Genomic DNA, 15,558 nt, shown 5'->3' on the forward strand with positions numbered 1-15,558 from the left:
ACCTGATTCCTGGCTCCGTTTTTGAGTCATCGCTACCCTGGGCTACAAACATGGACCCTTTTCCTGAGAAAATTGGGAAGACTTCTTAAAAATGCTTGTGTTCAAAGGTGGGGTTTTACGGTTTTTCTGTTGATGCTAAAAGTCTTCCCCATCAGATTTCCAGCCAGGCACACACCTGGAATCCCAGCAACTAAGGAGGCTGTGGTAGGAGGATCTCAAATTCGAGGCCAGCCCAGGCGATTTATGAGACACAGTCTCAAAATTTAAAAAAATAAAATAAAATAAATTTAAAGGACGAGGCAGTTAGCTCAGGACAGTGGTAAAGTACTCTTGGGTTCAACCCCCAGTACCAAAAGCAGTCATTCAATCAAGCTTTACCATAGCCCTTAGAGAATGATTCACGTGTGATACCCCCAACCCTCACACACATGGAGATACCCACATACCCTGGCTGTATGCACTTGGAAGCACGCCTGAGGCGTGAGTGACTTGTGTAGGTCCATCATGATCTGTCTGATCCTGGACAAGTTACTTCATTTCCCTGAGAGTTATCCTTATTATCCAGGGTCAGGAAACATAAGACTTATCTCATGGGCTTTTTTTGAATAATAAATTATAAAATCACTAGACAAAAATAGGCATCATAGCTCGTCCACAGTTAGCACTCAGCACATACTAGCTATTGCTGTTATCGTCCGTGGGATGACCTCGTCTACAAAGTGGCTTAGCAATATAAAGGAGAATAGAAGAGAGGGCCATGAAAAATTCAGAAGGCTTATATGTTACTTTGGTGCTTCTGCTATAACAAATTTACCACAAATTTGGTGGCTTAGAGTGAGATAATATATATTAATATATGTATTTATATATCATAAAGAATATTCCGCCTTTGGTTTTTTGGGATTGGCTTATTTCACTTAACATGATAGTTCCATCCATATACCAGCAAATTTCATCATGTCATTCTTCTTCATGGCTAAGCAATATTCCATGGTGTCTATGAATCACATTTTCTTTATCCATCCATCTGTTGAAGGGCACCCAGGTTGGTTCCAGATTTTAACTATTGTGAATTGTGCTACTATTAACATTGATGTGGTTATGTCACAGAAGTTTGCTGATTTTAAATCCTTTGGGTTCCACCTGAGGAGTGGGGTGGTTGGGTCTAATGGTGGTTCCGTTCCAAGTTTTCTGAGGAATCTCCATACTGCTTTCCAGAGTGTTTGCACCAATTAGCACTCCCACCAGCAACGTGTGAGTGAGCCTTTTTCCCCACATCCTCGCCAACCTTTACAGTTGCTTGTGTTCTTGACCATTGCCATTCTGACTGGAGTGAGATGGAGTCCTGTGTAGTTTCACATTGCATCATACAGTTCTGGAGGTAAGAAGTCAGTCTCGCTGGGCGAGTGTGAAAGTTCTGCAGGCTCCGGGGGAGAATCTGTGTCCTTTCCTTTTGCAGCTTCCTGAGGGACCCTTCTTCCATGTACAAACCCAGCAGTGAATGGTTGGTCAGGTCGTGGACTGCATCCCCTGAGAGTCCTCCCGTGCAGTCAAATGTCCCTCTGCCTTGCCATAAGGACTCTGGTGATGATGTTAAGCCCATCCAGCTATCCAGGGTAATCTCAGGATTCTTAATTTAATCTCCCTGGTGAAGTCCTTTTTGCAACATTCACGGGTCCTGGGGATTGGAATGTGGGCATCTTTGGTGGTGCAGAGCATTATTCAAACATTTAGTCTATGCCAAATATGTGCCATAAAAATTGTATGTTAAAGTTTATTGGACAGTTCCCACTCAGATCTTCTTTGATTTTGATGCCATTATGTCAAACGTGGTTCTGTTTCTCAGCGCCCTACCACCCACTAGAAATAGCCTGTCGTTGGGTGTCTGAGAATTAGGGACCTCCTTTCTGCACACAGGGAGCTGATCAGAACTTGGCCCCACGCCTGCCCGCTCCCACCTGGAGAGAGACTGAGAAATACGCAGTGTCGCCCAAGAGAAGAAAACACACAAAACAACCTCAGAAACTGGCCCCAGTGTCTGGCACGTGCTCTGAGAAGCAGAGAGAGTCTGAGGAGCAGGAGAGAGGGGACTAGGATCAGCTTCTCCTTTATAGTGGGCTAAAGACCCAGAGGGAGGAGAGCAAGTCCCTGTAGGAGACCTTAGCACTTAGCCTCAGCCTTCTGGGTCTGCCTTGTTCTCCAGAGCCTCGGATGCTGAGCCTCAAAGAGCACATGTCCCAGCTACGTGGCGTGATCAGCAAAGTGGCCTATATTCAGCACAAACAAAACCCTTGCTCAGTGTGCAGGGCTCAAGGTAAAGTCCAGGTGGTGCCGAATTTACTCTTGCAAAGGAATACGAACCGCACTGTGCAAGTAAAGGAGAATATTTCTTCTATTTTATTTCCTGTAATTAATTATTGTGATCCTGTGCTATCTGTAGGGGGATTGATTCCAGAATCCCAATCTGCGGATGCCCAGGTCCCTTCTATAAAATGCTGTAGCATTTACGCAACCTACCTACATCCTCTTGTCTACCTGAAATCATCTCTAGGTGACTTAGAATACCAGATACCATGTGCATGCCGTGTATGTGGTTGCTACCTTGTGTTATTGTTCGGGGAATACTGATATCGAAGAAGTCTGTACATGTTCGGTCCAAACACCGTTTATTAAAATTTCGGGTTCCCCAGTTGATCCAACCTGTGAATGCAGAACCCAAGGATTTGCAGAGCCTACCGTACTAAAAAAATTGGAAGCAGAAAGAAATGAAAAGACTGAAATGTGCCCCTCAAAGCACAGGCTGAGTCCCGTGAACCCATACGGAGGTTTATACAACCGAGATGAGTTTTCCAGCACATCTCTTGGCTGATCAAAAACCTCTCTCCTCCTCCTAGAGGCAATGATTCTCCTTCCACTCCTTCGCAACTTGTTTCAGATAGGATGTGGCGTACCGCGACACCCTTTCTCAGGGTTTGGAGAATGGAAAAACTAAAATCGAATGCAGAATTGCCTCTAAGTGACTCCGGAGTGTCTTCAAGGAAAACAAAATTGGCGAGGAAAGGAACAAACAGGCATTCCGGGAGAGAAATCAAAACTCCAGACTGGATTGTGGATGTCCAGCTTTGTGGAACCTTTGTAGCATGTCGAAATTTGAGAGTCCACCATTTTTCCATCGTTTGAAAACAGCCGTGAAGACAGGTGCTCGCCCACGAGCCTGGCGGTGGGAGAAATTCAGTTATTTGATTGAAGTCACCGAACCGATTTGCATGAGATTTGTGCACCTAGGAGGTAGGTGCTTCTCTGTCCTAGAACTTGGTTTTCAGGAGGACTTGGAGACTTTAAGAGTCAGGACCTGATGTTAGTCCTGAATGAAAGATTTTGTCCTACAAATAGAAATTTCTTCCAACCCCAGACTTGCAGTTCGAAGGCTCCTGGTGGATATGCATGGGAATCTGTGTGAACGCCTGCCTACTGCCAAGGAAAATCAGCTAATTGGGTGGGCTCACTTGCTGTGAAACTCTGAGCTACGTCCTGGAATCAAAAACTCGCTTTTCTATATATAGCACAGTTATCCTTCGGTGTCTACCAGGGATTGGTTCCAGGACACCCTGCCCCCACCGACTAGGCCACCAAAATTCACAGATACTCAAGCTTCTTATATTAAATGGCATCGTATTTTCACCTCACCTCTCCATACCCTCCACATAATGTTCTCTACTGAGAATAAAATCAAACTAGTTGAGAACAACAAAAAAAATTGCGTTTATTTAGGGCTAATTAGGAACTATGGTCCAAGAAAACAGCGATTCAAGCCGTTTTGAAAATGTTCTCTGGTGGTTGCTTGGTGCCACCATCTATGCGGGGGGGTGGGCGCTGGTAATGACTTGTTAGGAATCAGGATTCATCCTGGCAAAAGTTCACCTGTTTTATAAGAAAGGGGGGTGGTGCCGTCTCAGCCTCTGGGTCATTTAGGGAGAGGGGTCTTTTGAATAGAAGGTCAGCAGAGGTCAGCAGGGTTTTAGGGACTTTGTTCCAGTACAGAATTCAGCTCACATAGGAGAGGGAGGAGGTGTTTCTGCAGCGCAGTTCAAAGGTCAGTCGTGGATGCCATGGGACACTGGTCCAAGGTCTTCCAATTCCATGGTGAGTGCTCCAAACCAATGCTTCTTCCTGGATATTTGAAACCATCTCCGTGCTCCTTATAACACCTATGTTAACCCGTGTTGTATGGTTGAGCAAATAACGACATGGAAAAAGAAATCGGTCTCATTCAGTAAGGACAGAAGTTTTTGTTTTTTGTGTTTTTTGTTTTGTTTTGTTTTTTGCAACTGGGTTCAATCCATGGTTGGTTGGATCCTCAGACATGTAACCCGTGGAGATGGAGAACCGTCAGGCTAAAAGACTTGCACCAAAGCAGACTGTTGACTTTCTCAGTGTGAGGGATGATGGACACCATTAGGGAACAGGAGTGTCCTTACTGTAAGATTTTGCACATGACTGTCCCAAATCTGGACCAGCCATTAATGGAAGTCATCCGTATGATCTGGCCCTGTGCAGAACATCTCCACAGACCCCCCCCCCAGGTAAACCAGAGGTTCCATCATTTAGGTGGACGCTTGCCAACTTGGTCGGGAGATGGTGAATCTTACCCAACGGAGTGTCTCTGTGCCCAGGTGGTAGGAAGTGCTTAATTTCCCAAACCTCTCGAATCTAGAACACCAAATTAGAAGTGTCAAGGGAAGAGGCTGCCTATGGATTATCTACGCACCAAGAATCCAGAATCACGTATTAATTTATAAAGCAACCACTCTGGAAAGCAGGATGGAGATTCCTCGGGAAACTTGGAATGGAACATCCGTTTGACCCAGCTATCCCACTCCTTGGTTTTTACCCAAAGGACTTAAAAACAGCATACTACAGTAATGTAGCCACACCGATGTTCATAGCAGCTCAATTCACAATAACTAAACTGTGGAGCCAACCTAGATGCCCCTCAGTAGATGAATGTGGCATATACACAATGGAATATTACACAGCAATAAAAGAAAAGAAAATCATGGCATTTGCAGTGAAATGGAGTTGGAGAATATCATACTAAGCAAAGTAATTCTAATCAGAATGCATTCTGCTGTCACGTATAACGAATTTGAACAGATAAAAAAAAAACAAGAGTGAAATACATCACTTAGGTGGCAAATGGCTAAGTGTCCCAGAGATTCAGCCCCAAAGAAAGCCAGGCTTGACTCTTGAGAACTGTCCATCAAAAGCTTTTCTCCATGGTGCTGCGCACGGTCCCCATTCCAGGCATCCTGACTTCCGTAGGTCAGCTAGCCCATGGCAGCCCTACGCGGTCACTTTATGAGAAGGCATGGCTCTTATTCCAGGGAGCCGGTCATCACGTTCTGAAGTCCAGGTGGGTGGCCGCCGGCCAGGACCTCTCCAGCAGAACCTGCTCAATGCTGAGAGGTGGACAAACACTCTTTCTGGTCAGACCACTGCAAGACCATCCCAATGACATCCTGTCCTCAAAAGAGAATAACCTGTCCCCGGCACCTGACTCTTCCCACAGAGACCACATAAATCCCCAGGTAAGTTAGAAGGGCGTCCCCCAGAATGGGTGATGGAACCGCTGATGGATAAACGATGATTTTTAGCGGTAGTGACATCAGACCCTTGGCTGTGTTGGGTGGCCCACCTCACTGACGGACGATGTGTAAGTTCAGGGCCTCCGCAAGGTGCGATCCTGTAAATCTTGTTCCCCGTGTAAAGCATGGGAAATAATAGATACAACGGCTTTTAATTGGACACAAAGCCATGGACAGGAATCAAATAGAGTCGAATGCTCAACGATTAAGAGAAAAATAGGTGAGGAAAGGTTATCAAATAAAGGCTTCCGAGGAAAAAGTGTTAAATACCAAGGATGGGGAGAGAGTCCGGGGAGATGGATGGAGCTTTTTCACATGTTTTTTTTGCAGAAGGGCCCCTCCTGATGATCACACCGTGAAAGTCAAACACAAGATAAAGGATATTGAATCCTCTACCCTTCAGATAGGAAAAAAAAAGTCAAGCTTGCCCAGAATCCATCACCGCTCGGTTTCCCGCTGTCTCATCCTGACGTTTCATGCATAGCTGCATTTATAACTCCCAGGTTAACTCTGGCCTAAGATTCTGTAACGCGGCTCTCATTTTCTTTTTTTTTTTTTCCAGAAATAAAACTCCAATCAAACATTTCCCGGCTTCTGTGCGTGTTTTGGTCCCCATTTTAATTGCATTCGTTTGAAATGGTTTTATGTCAGGACAAACTTATTATCCTTCTAGAACAGGACGACCATCTTTTCCAGTAACGGAATCTCGTGAAATAGAGGAGTTGCCTTTCCAAATTCACCAGCCTTCTCCAAATAGAGGCCGTAAGATGGAATGGGATCGTGGTGATCTGTCCCCGGGGTTGCAAACAGACAGTTAATAATAATAATAATAATAATAATAATAATAATAACAACAAAAACCCGATAATAGAGTACAAGACCACTATGTGGCTTAGGATAGAGAAGACAAGGGCGAATTTGAAAACGGTTTGAAGGTGGCTCTGAATCTGCAACCATTTCCTTTCATAAAAGCAGCAAGTGTAACTAGTTTTGCTCTGATTTTTTTGCAGAATACTCCCCTCCCCGTGTTCACGGAAAGAGGGAGAGAGTGGGAATTATGAATGCCTCATCCGCCACCTCTCTGGATTCGTGATTCTCTGCTCATCCCACAAATCTGTTCCAGCGCGGTGTTTATTTGTATTTTCTTCTTCACTTCCTGTAATCTGTGGTGGATCACTCTGTAATTAATTCAAATTACCCACATATCATTAGAATCATCTTTGTAACTACCGTCGAAGTAGTTCTGATTTGACAAGCTTTCACTGCCTGGAGACAGCTGCTTCCGATAGGTGACATCAGGGACTTAGAAAGGCACCTTGCTCATGGGAGTACGGCGACTGAGAAGTCCCGAGATCCACCATCGGCCAACAGGTGGTATGTTTCCAAGAGTCCAAAGGCCCGAGGTCTGGAAAGCCAAGTTCAAATCCAGGTCTGAAGTTCTGAGAAGCAGGAATAACAGGAGATTGATGTCCCAACAATAGCAGTCAGCCAGGCAGGAAGGATGAATCCTCCTGTTTTGTAAAGTTGTGTGCTTCTAAGACCTCTGACGGATTAAATGTGGCCCACTGGGTCTGCCCATTGGAATACGGATCTCTTCTGGAAACACCCTCACAGACTCATCCAGAGAGAATGTCTATCCAGCTATCTGGGCACCTTGTAGCCCAGTCAATTTGACACACAAGTAACCATCCTGCTGTTTCCTGGGGAGAATGAGGGAAAATGAGTTAGTATATGAATCAGTGCATAAGAAAACTGCGTATACGCTTCACAGACCAAGGTAATAGTGCTACCGGAGGCTGTCCTGGTCCTGGATGACATGATTATGAGAAAAAGGAAAAGGAATCACTGGAGACTCTAATTCTCCCAGGTTAGGGAGAGGGAGGAGAGGGAAAGAAAACATGTCCATCTTAAAGAAGGCCTCAGAGCTGCTATTATAGGTGAGCAGACATACTGCACCAACATTTGGAAGTACCCACCCTTTAAAGTGTTGAAATCCTGAGGTCTCCTTACTGGATGCGTCTGTGTATAAAATGATCATCAGATTATGTCTTCACAGTCTCAAGCCCTTTAACCCAGGGAAGTTTGGGAATCTGTCAGAAGTTTACGTGATGGGCAGACAGACAGCACAGATATCTTTTACTTAGTGCTTAAGAATTCTCCCCCGGAGCTGGGTTTTCAGCTCAGAGATGGAGCACTTGGTTAGCACGTGCCAAGGCCTGGACTCAGTCACCAGGAGTCGGGTGGCGGGATTCTGGATGCTCCTGCATCGATTTATTTATTTCCCACTTGCTTCTCTCCTCTGTTTATATCCTCAGCTTTCTGCACCCTCTTAAACTGATTAAAGCTTAAATAGATCCTGTTTTATCTCTGATAAGACGAATCTAACGCTTTTCCCTCTACCCCAGCAAAGAAATCTCTAGAAGGTGTGAAACTGTTGATAGTGGGTCCCCGATTCCCTACAGAATGTTTATTTATTTAACGGTCTACCTTGGGGGGAGGACTACTCTCAAAGGTCAAATTCCCAATCGAGGTTCCGGCGGAATGCGTTTAAATACAACCAGCAACCACCCAGACTGTGGGCCTAGCAAGAGACTTAGAAAGCTCTTCGGCATGTTTATGCCTGACCTTTATCTATTAACCTCAAGCAAAAGTAATGAAACCGGTACTCGGGAGAGATGATATTATCGACTTCAGGATAAATCTATTTAATGAATAAGTAATAAGCCCATTTTTAAAGAGAATGAAATTCCTGGGGAGTCGTAGGAAGGGGGAAAAAATTGAATATAGCAATTCAGGAATGTGTTTACCATGTAACTATGCAAATGATAATTAGCCCACAATTTCTGAGCCAAGAAGTCTCTTCGTTACTGAGTAATGCACGAGAAAGAGAAGCAAACCTCTCCCACATAGAAACCTGCAGTGGCCAACATGTTAGAGATGGATTTCTAGAACCTTCTGTTGCTCCTGTATCAGAGCAGTAATCGAAGATCCGAGGAAGCAGAGGGGAAATAGAAAGACGTAGATCAGCAATGATGGAAATGTCTTTATCTTGAGTCACCTGTGCCATCATGAAAGGAATGGAGGGCTTAGTAGAGGGGAAGGGCTTAGGTTCCATTTCTAATTCTCCCACGAGCTAGTTGAAGGTTCTACTATCTATTTTAGCCTCAATTTCTCTATCAGTCAAGAGGGCGACTCAACATAGGTTAAATAAAAAGGAAATAGGGTCATCTATGACATGCACTTAGCTCCAGGACAGGCAGAGAGTAGGCATATCAGAAATGTCAGCTGTGGGCTGGGCGCAGTGGCGCATGCCTGTAATCCCAGTGGCTCAGGAGGCTGAGGCAGGAGGATCTCAAGTTCAAAGCCAGCCTCTGCAAAAGCGAGGCTCTAAGCAACTCAGTGAGACCCTCTCTCTAAATAAAATACAAAATAAGGCTGGGGATGGGGCTCAGGGGTCCAGTGCCCCTGAGTTCAATCTCTATACCCCCCCAATAAAAGAAATGTCACGTGTTGGAAAGTCCAGTGAGGCCGTGCTCTCTCTCCTGGTACTATCATTTGTCCTCCTCCTGGAAAGTACTTCCCACTCTCTCTCTTCACATCCAGATGCATCCCTCAGGGGCTTCCCAAGTCCCTCCCTCCTCTCCTGTGCCCTGAGACATGTCCCCAGCAGCTCACCACAGCACCCTAGAGACAGGAAGCAGGTCACATGCCATCCAGGTGCCGGCCACCATGGCTGCAGGGATTGGTTAGGAGCTAGCATCGGGGGATCCCCCAGCAGGTCCTGGATCAGTGTGGGAAGAGAAGCAGAGGGGAGCAGAGAGAAAACGGAGTCGGGCAAGAGGAGGCCGGTGGAAGGAGGGACACGGGTGCATAGCACAGAGGCTGCCCGGGAGAGCTGAGGCAGGAAGGGCGGGGGGGGGGGGGGGGGGGGGGGATGATGGTGAGCAGAAGGGGGTGCGGGGCTGCCATTTCCCCCTCTGCAGTTGCGGCTGCCAGCCAGTAGGTGGCTCCAGTGGGCTCTCCACTGCCATCCAGCTGGTCAGTGTCCATGCATTGGTCACCATGGTCCCTCTATGCAGGAATACATGATGGGACCTCTGAAGAGCTTGCTGCTTCACCCCCTTGCTGTTCCTGGGCACCGTACTGATAAAATGGTGGAATACATCAAGCCCTGGAGTTTCAGTGTTAGCAGAGACAGAGGAGGGAGGGGTCATTCTTTCGGAGGCTCCTGGACTCCAAAATGGGGACCCACCACCACCACCATCACTGGCCTGCAGCCAGCCTCAGCACCCGTGGAAAGAATTCTCACTGTGATAATCCCAGCGGCTCAGGAGGCTGAGGCAGGAGGATCGCAAGTTGGAGGCCAGCCTTAGCCACTTAGCGAGGCTCTAAGCAACTTAGCAAGACCCTGTCTCAAAATAAAATCTATAAATGACTCAGTGTTTAAGCTTCTCTGGGTTCAATCAAAAAAATTAATAAATTCTCACTGTGAGGTTTGCTTCTATTGAGGATTCCTGCCTGGTTTTAGCTTTCAATGATTCTCTTCCGTGGGGTGCCTCAGCTTGAGATTTTCAATACCTGGTGTCAAAATCCGTCACCAGAGAGAAACTGATGGGAATATCTGGGCATTGCTGGGGAGAACAGGTTGTCACACCTAGAATCTCCCCGGAGCACGGCTGTCGGGTTGTCACAACTGGATTCCCCTCCCCAGGGCACAGCTGTCCTGCTCCTTTCTGAGTTGCTATCACAGAATACCCGAGACGGGGAATTGAGGAAGAAAAGAGGTTTATCTCACTCACAGTTCTAGAAACAGAAAAGTTCAAGTTGAGGCGGCTGCCTCTGTCGAAGGTGTCATGCTAAGTCCTGGGCAGGTGGCATCACGTGGCAAGAGTTTGTGCAAGAGCAGATGCAGGAGAGAGGCTGATCCACTGCAATCAAGTCTTTCTTTCTTTCTTTTTTTTTTTTTTTATTGTGGTGATGGAGCTCAATCCAGGGCTGCTAGACCACAGGACCACAACCCCAGCTCACAATTATTCTTAGGATAGCTAAGTGCCTCCTGCAGGACTTTCCTCCTAACACCACTATGCTGGAAATCCAAGTTCAACCTGAGTCTCAGTGGGGTGGGCCGTATCCAAGCCCCTGTCGCCTGGCGCTCAGGGCCAGTCTTCTAGACTTGGGAGACAGCTGCTTTAGGTATGTGACTTACGGGACTTAGGAAGATGGCTTGCTCCCAGTGCTCCCAAATCAGCCTGTGTTTTGTTAAGGATCCCGGACCAAGGTCAAGGCCCACGTTGGAGAAACTGGTCACAAGGGCGTGAACTTGGCTCCTTAAAAGCACTTAAGGTTTTGTGCTCTGTCTCTTGTACCGTCACTGGGACAAGTGTGTGAAGATGCTTGTGTGTGTGTGTTATTTGGGGGTTTATGGGTGTGTTTGAAATTCTCCCAGGTGCGCTCAACCCCCAGAAAATAGTCACAAGGATTTTAGGAGCTTCCTGGCCTCTAAGTTTGTGCCTCTCGGGTTCAAAATTTTGGAAAAAGTTTGTTAACGGACCCTTTTCAATTCCCACTCTTTATGATTCAACTGGATGGATCCGAGAGAAAAATAAAATAAAATAAGGTAAAATGTGGAGGTATTTGTGGTGGAGACCAGGCGTGACCTATGAGCTCTGAGCTCGGCAAAGCTGCCCCCGCCCTGGGCCATCAGCCTCTGCTTTGGATCAGCAATAAAATTCACCCGGGGACGTTTTTATCACGTCTTGTTGGAACAGATCAAAAATACATAGATCAGGTGGATTTATTTTCATCCATTTTCAATGAGTCGACAGTCTCCGCTCCTTCCCTAAAATACGGCTCTGGTGATTTTCATCGCCTTTGCAAGACGGCTCCCTGGGCACATCTGGATGATAGATGGTGGATCCACAGGTTGGTAAACAAGGACACCGCCATCAGCCGCACCGCGTCCTCCGTAGGTAACACAAGTCGGTTTCACCTGAGGCACCGTTTATCTTGGAGCCCAGAGGACTGCACGGCCGGCAGGCGGGGGCTGCGCCCATCCTGGTGAGACCACCACTCAGGGGCACTCGACCCCTGAGCCCCAGCCCCAGCCCTATCTTGTATTTTATTTAGAGACAGGGTCTCACTGAGTGGCTTAGGGCCGCGCTTTTGCTGAGGCTGGCTTTGAACTCGCGATCCTCCTGCCTCAGCAAGACATGTCCAGGGGCAGCGGTATTTTTGAAGTTCCCCAAAGAGTCCGGGCCGTGAAGGGGACTAAGGTGGCCTGCTCCAAAAGCCCAGCTCTGCCAGTTTTTCCAGAGGTTGGTGTGGATTGTCTCCTCTTTGGCTGATGGACCCAGGAGCCAGCTTGCTTCCGAGTTTCCTATTTGCCCGGGAACAGGAAAGCCATGGAATTAGGTGGCGCCCAGGGCTCTCTCTGCCATGGGCACTATGTGTGGTCCAACCTGTGCCCAGACCTGTGTCAAGTTCACCGTGGGAGCATTTCAGTCAACGGTGCGTCTGGAGTTTAAGGTACACTTATATGACATGACATAGACAGGATTTATTTTACCTATTATAGTATAAACGTATTCATTTAACATGTTGTCATGTAAATATGTGACATGTTGCAATCTATATTTAAAAACAAATGTAGATACATAAATTATTCATGGGGCGATACAAATATATCTCACATATTTAAATGTATTTGAATACTCATTGAATATGCAAAATGTGTAGTGTTTAAATATATGATATTTAATATATTTGCATGCATTATATTTAAATACATTACATATTTATTTAAATATGTAACAGAAATTATAAAATTTGCATACAATAAAGATAACATGTATTAAGCTATTAATTTAAAAAATTAATATTTTAACATATTCAACACAACATGTTTAAATGTATAACGTATTTAAATATATTAAGTATATCTACATGACAACATGTCCTTAAAACAGACCCACGGGGACTCATATCAGTTAAGAATCTAGCAGATGGGCCGGGGTTGGGGCTCAGCGGTAGAGCGCTTGCCTAGCATGTGCGAGGTGCTGGGTTCGATCCTCAGCACCACATTAAAAAAATAAATAAATAAAAACAAAGGTATTGTGTTCAACTACCACTAAAAATATTATTCAAAAAAATATAATCTAGCAGATTATTCTTTTCTTCATCCTGGGCTCATTTCAGAACATATAGCCATCACGTAGAACGGCACTCACAGTAGGCTGTCTGCATTTAACATCAGTTATTGATATTTCTTTTTTGATAATTTGCTCGGTGCGTTTTTTAAGCGTCAATCTGATTCTACTTTATGCAGGTAAACGTATTTGGAGCCCGATTGTGAAAACTCTCATAAGAAGTCGGTCATTTGCTACTGGTCATTTCGGACATGGGAGTGATTACTTCCAGCTTAGAGAATGGGAGATGGACTCACTGGAGACTATGGACTCAGGATGGGCCCTAACAGATGTGAAGTTTAAGTGTCCAGAGACTGGGCAGAGGGCACTCGATGCAGAGGAGAGGCCCAACGAGGTTTGCAGGGGGTCCCGAGACACCCACATCCAGTAGCACCACGAGTGACCGTAGCAAGTATTTGCAGCAGATGACCTAAAACCCGTGCTTGGGGTTTTCGATTATTTTGCCAAAGATGTAGGACACAGGATCAGCTTTTCAAGTGAGAGTCCCATGACTAGATGAATGATGCTAGGGAGAGAAAGAAGAGTCAGGGACAATTTAGCCCCCGTGTGTTTCTGTGTGTTTCTATCACATGGTCCTTGGATCAAAGTAGGAGCTGCAGAGATGCTTCTAGATCCCCCATGCTGCCCCCTACCGAAATGTGTCTGTCTCCAGAGGAGGAGGGCATCAGTCCTTGAGATAATGGAGTCCAGGTCTTCCTTCTGTCTGGGTCACATTATCAGAGATGTTTCACTATGGGTTGAAACAGAAAAACAGCCCCACATTGCAGTGAACTGGAAAGTTGGTTTCATGTATGGATGGGTAGCAGCTAGACGACTTGTACACATTGTGTGGGTTTTTTAAATTTATATATAGAGAGAGAGAGATTGATTGTTGCTTTTTAATTGATGTCAAAGTGTGGGGAAAATTGGAAACCATCTTGCTAGAAACGGCCCAGAGTTCTTTACATTATAAGACTCCTCAATGATATAGCTAGACGTTTAGTGTCTTACAGATTTCTGGGGTCAGGGGATCCCTGTTCTGACATGAATAGACTATTCGAATTGCTTCAGAGTCCCAGAACCTTTAGCTTTCTCCTGTGTGTTACAGTTATGGGCCTCTCCCTGCACAGCCTGCCCGCCCTCTTGTTATGGGTAGGGTCCATGGATGACCAAAGGTTACGTAGCAATAACTCAGAAACTATTTGGAATTAACTTATGACCCTTTATCAGCCCATGTCATTCCCAGGCGACAGGAATGATGCCAAGTTGAAATCAAGGCCCAACCAGAGAGGGAAAACTTCCACACACAAAGATTTCAAGCTGAAATTTTGTACTTGCAGTACTTTTGCTCTGTCACCATAGCAATCTGCATAGCACAGGGGACATGCAGGGAGTTTGATAAGAGACCTCACCTTGTCCTCTGGGGTGTCTCGATTTACAATGACACTGGTTAACTCCATCGGGTGTGATTTGGCCATCCACATTTTGCTAATCGTCGGAATTGTTTGGTCATTTTAAGAGAGAAAGAACGCAGACAATAAGACATATTCTGAGTGTTTAGTTGAAACATGAGAAAGGGGTAAACATAAAAGGCGTGTTGGAAATGCGCATGAATTCCTGAGAATCCATTGTCTTTGGCCTTGGGGACTTTGATTAACAATAGGGTAGAGGAGAACGTGGAAAATGTGAGTTCACTTCCAACATTGGCCATGACGATGGAAATAGAATCATATTCAACGGGTATCGCAGGGTAATAATAACCTATAACACACAGCCCTATTATTTTCCTCTCAAGTGAGGAAGTTATCTTCTACATCACAGTCACCTGTCACTTCTCCCGTAAGCCTTTTGTCCTGGCGCTCGATACATTTTTTTCTTCTTCCAAATGACCTGCTGCATTGGGTGCAAAAATACCCAAGAGGTACCCTCCGCCTTAGAGTTCACACTCTGCAGATTGTCAAGGTCTCCAGACCTTGATGGGGACATCCGTCTTTCCCACATACTCTCTGATCTATCGCTGTCACTGATGTGAAAATGTGGCGCTTGGTATTAAGCTAATTGGGGGTAACTAGACTATCCAGGGCAGACACTGGGGGGACAGAAACTTCCCAACTGGGAAAGTCCTTTATGGTCACTAATAAAACCCACGAGCTCTGCTGGCGTGCAGTGAGCACACGATGATCTCAAACTCCTCCGACCCGTCCTCCTCTGTGCATTGAGCGATTGAATTCTTTGAACTTGAGCGAAAGTCTCCAGCAGCAACCCCACCCAAGTCTCTCTTAAGGGTCTGGACCCCTACTCTGTGGCTTATTAGTAGCAAGATCCTTTTGAAAGTGCTAGACCCTGGCTTGGACCCCCAGCCCCGCCACCACCACATGCACACAGTCAACCCTTTTTTTTGCTCCATGTCCGAGGCTGGGCTCAAGTCTCCTTGGAGATGGGCAGTCCTTCTCTGGTCTCTCTCAGGTGACCTCATCCCCCTGTAAGAAGTCAGAAGCTGTTACTCAGGTGCTTCATCCACCTTATCAGGAAAGAAATAGCATGGCCACGATCTCTCGCAAGGAATTCAGTGTTCCAGAAGGAGCTGTATGTTTGAAGCTTCCCAAATTCCCCCCTAAGGTACCATAAAAGATGAAGCTCGCCTCATTCTTGGGAAGTCGCGTCTTAGAAATCCTGATTTATTTGCAATTTGTATCATAAAGCAGTCTCATTGGACCCAGGGGGTCTAC

This window comes from Ictidomys tridecemlineatus, chromosome 16, assembly GCF_052094955.1.
Source record: "Ictidomys tridecemlineatus isolate mIctTri1 chromosome 16, mIctTri1.hap1, whole genome shotgun sequence".
Lineage (NCBI taxonomy): Eukaryota > Metazoa > Chordata > Mammalia > Rodentia > Sciuridae > Ictidomys > Ictidomys tridecemlineatus.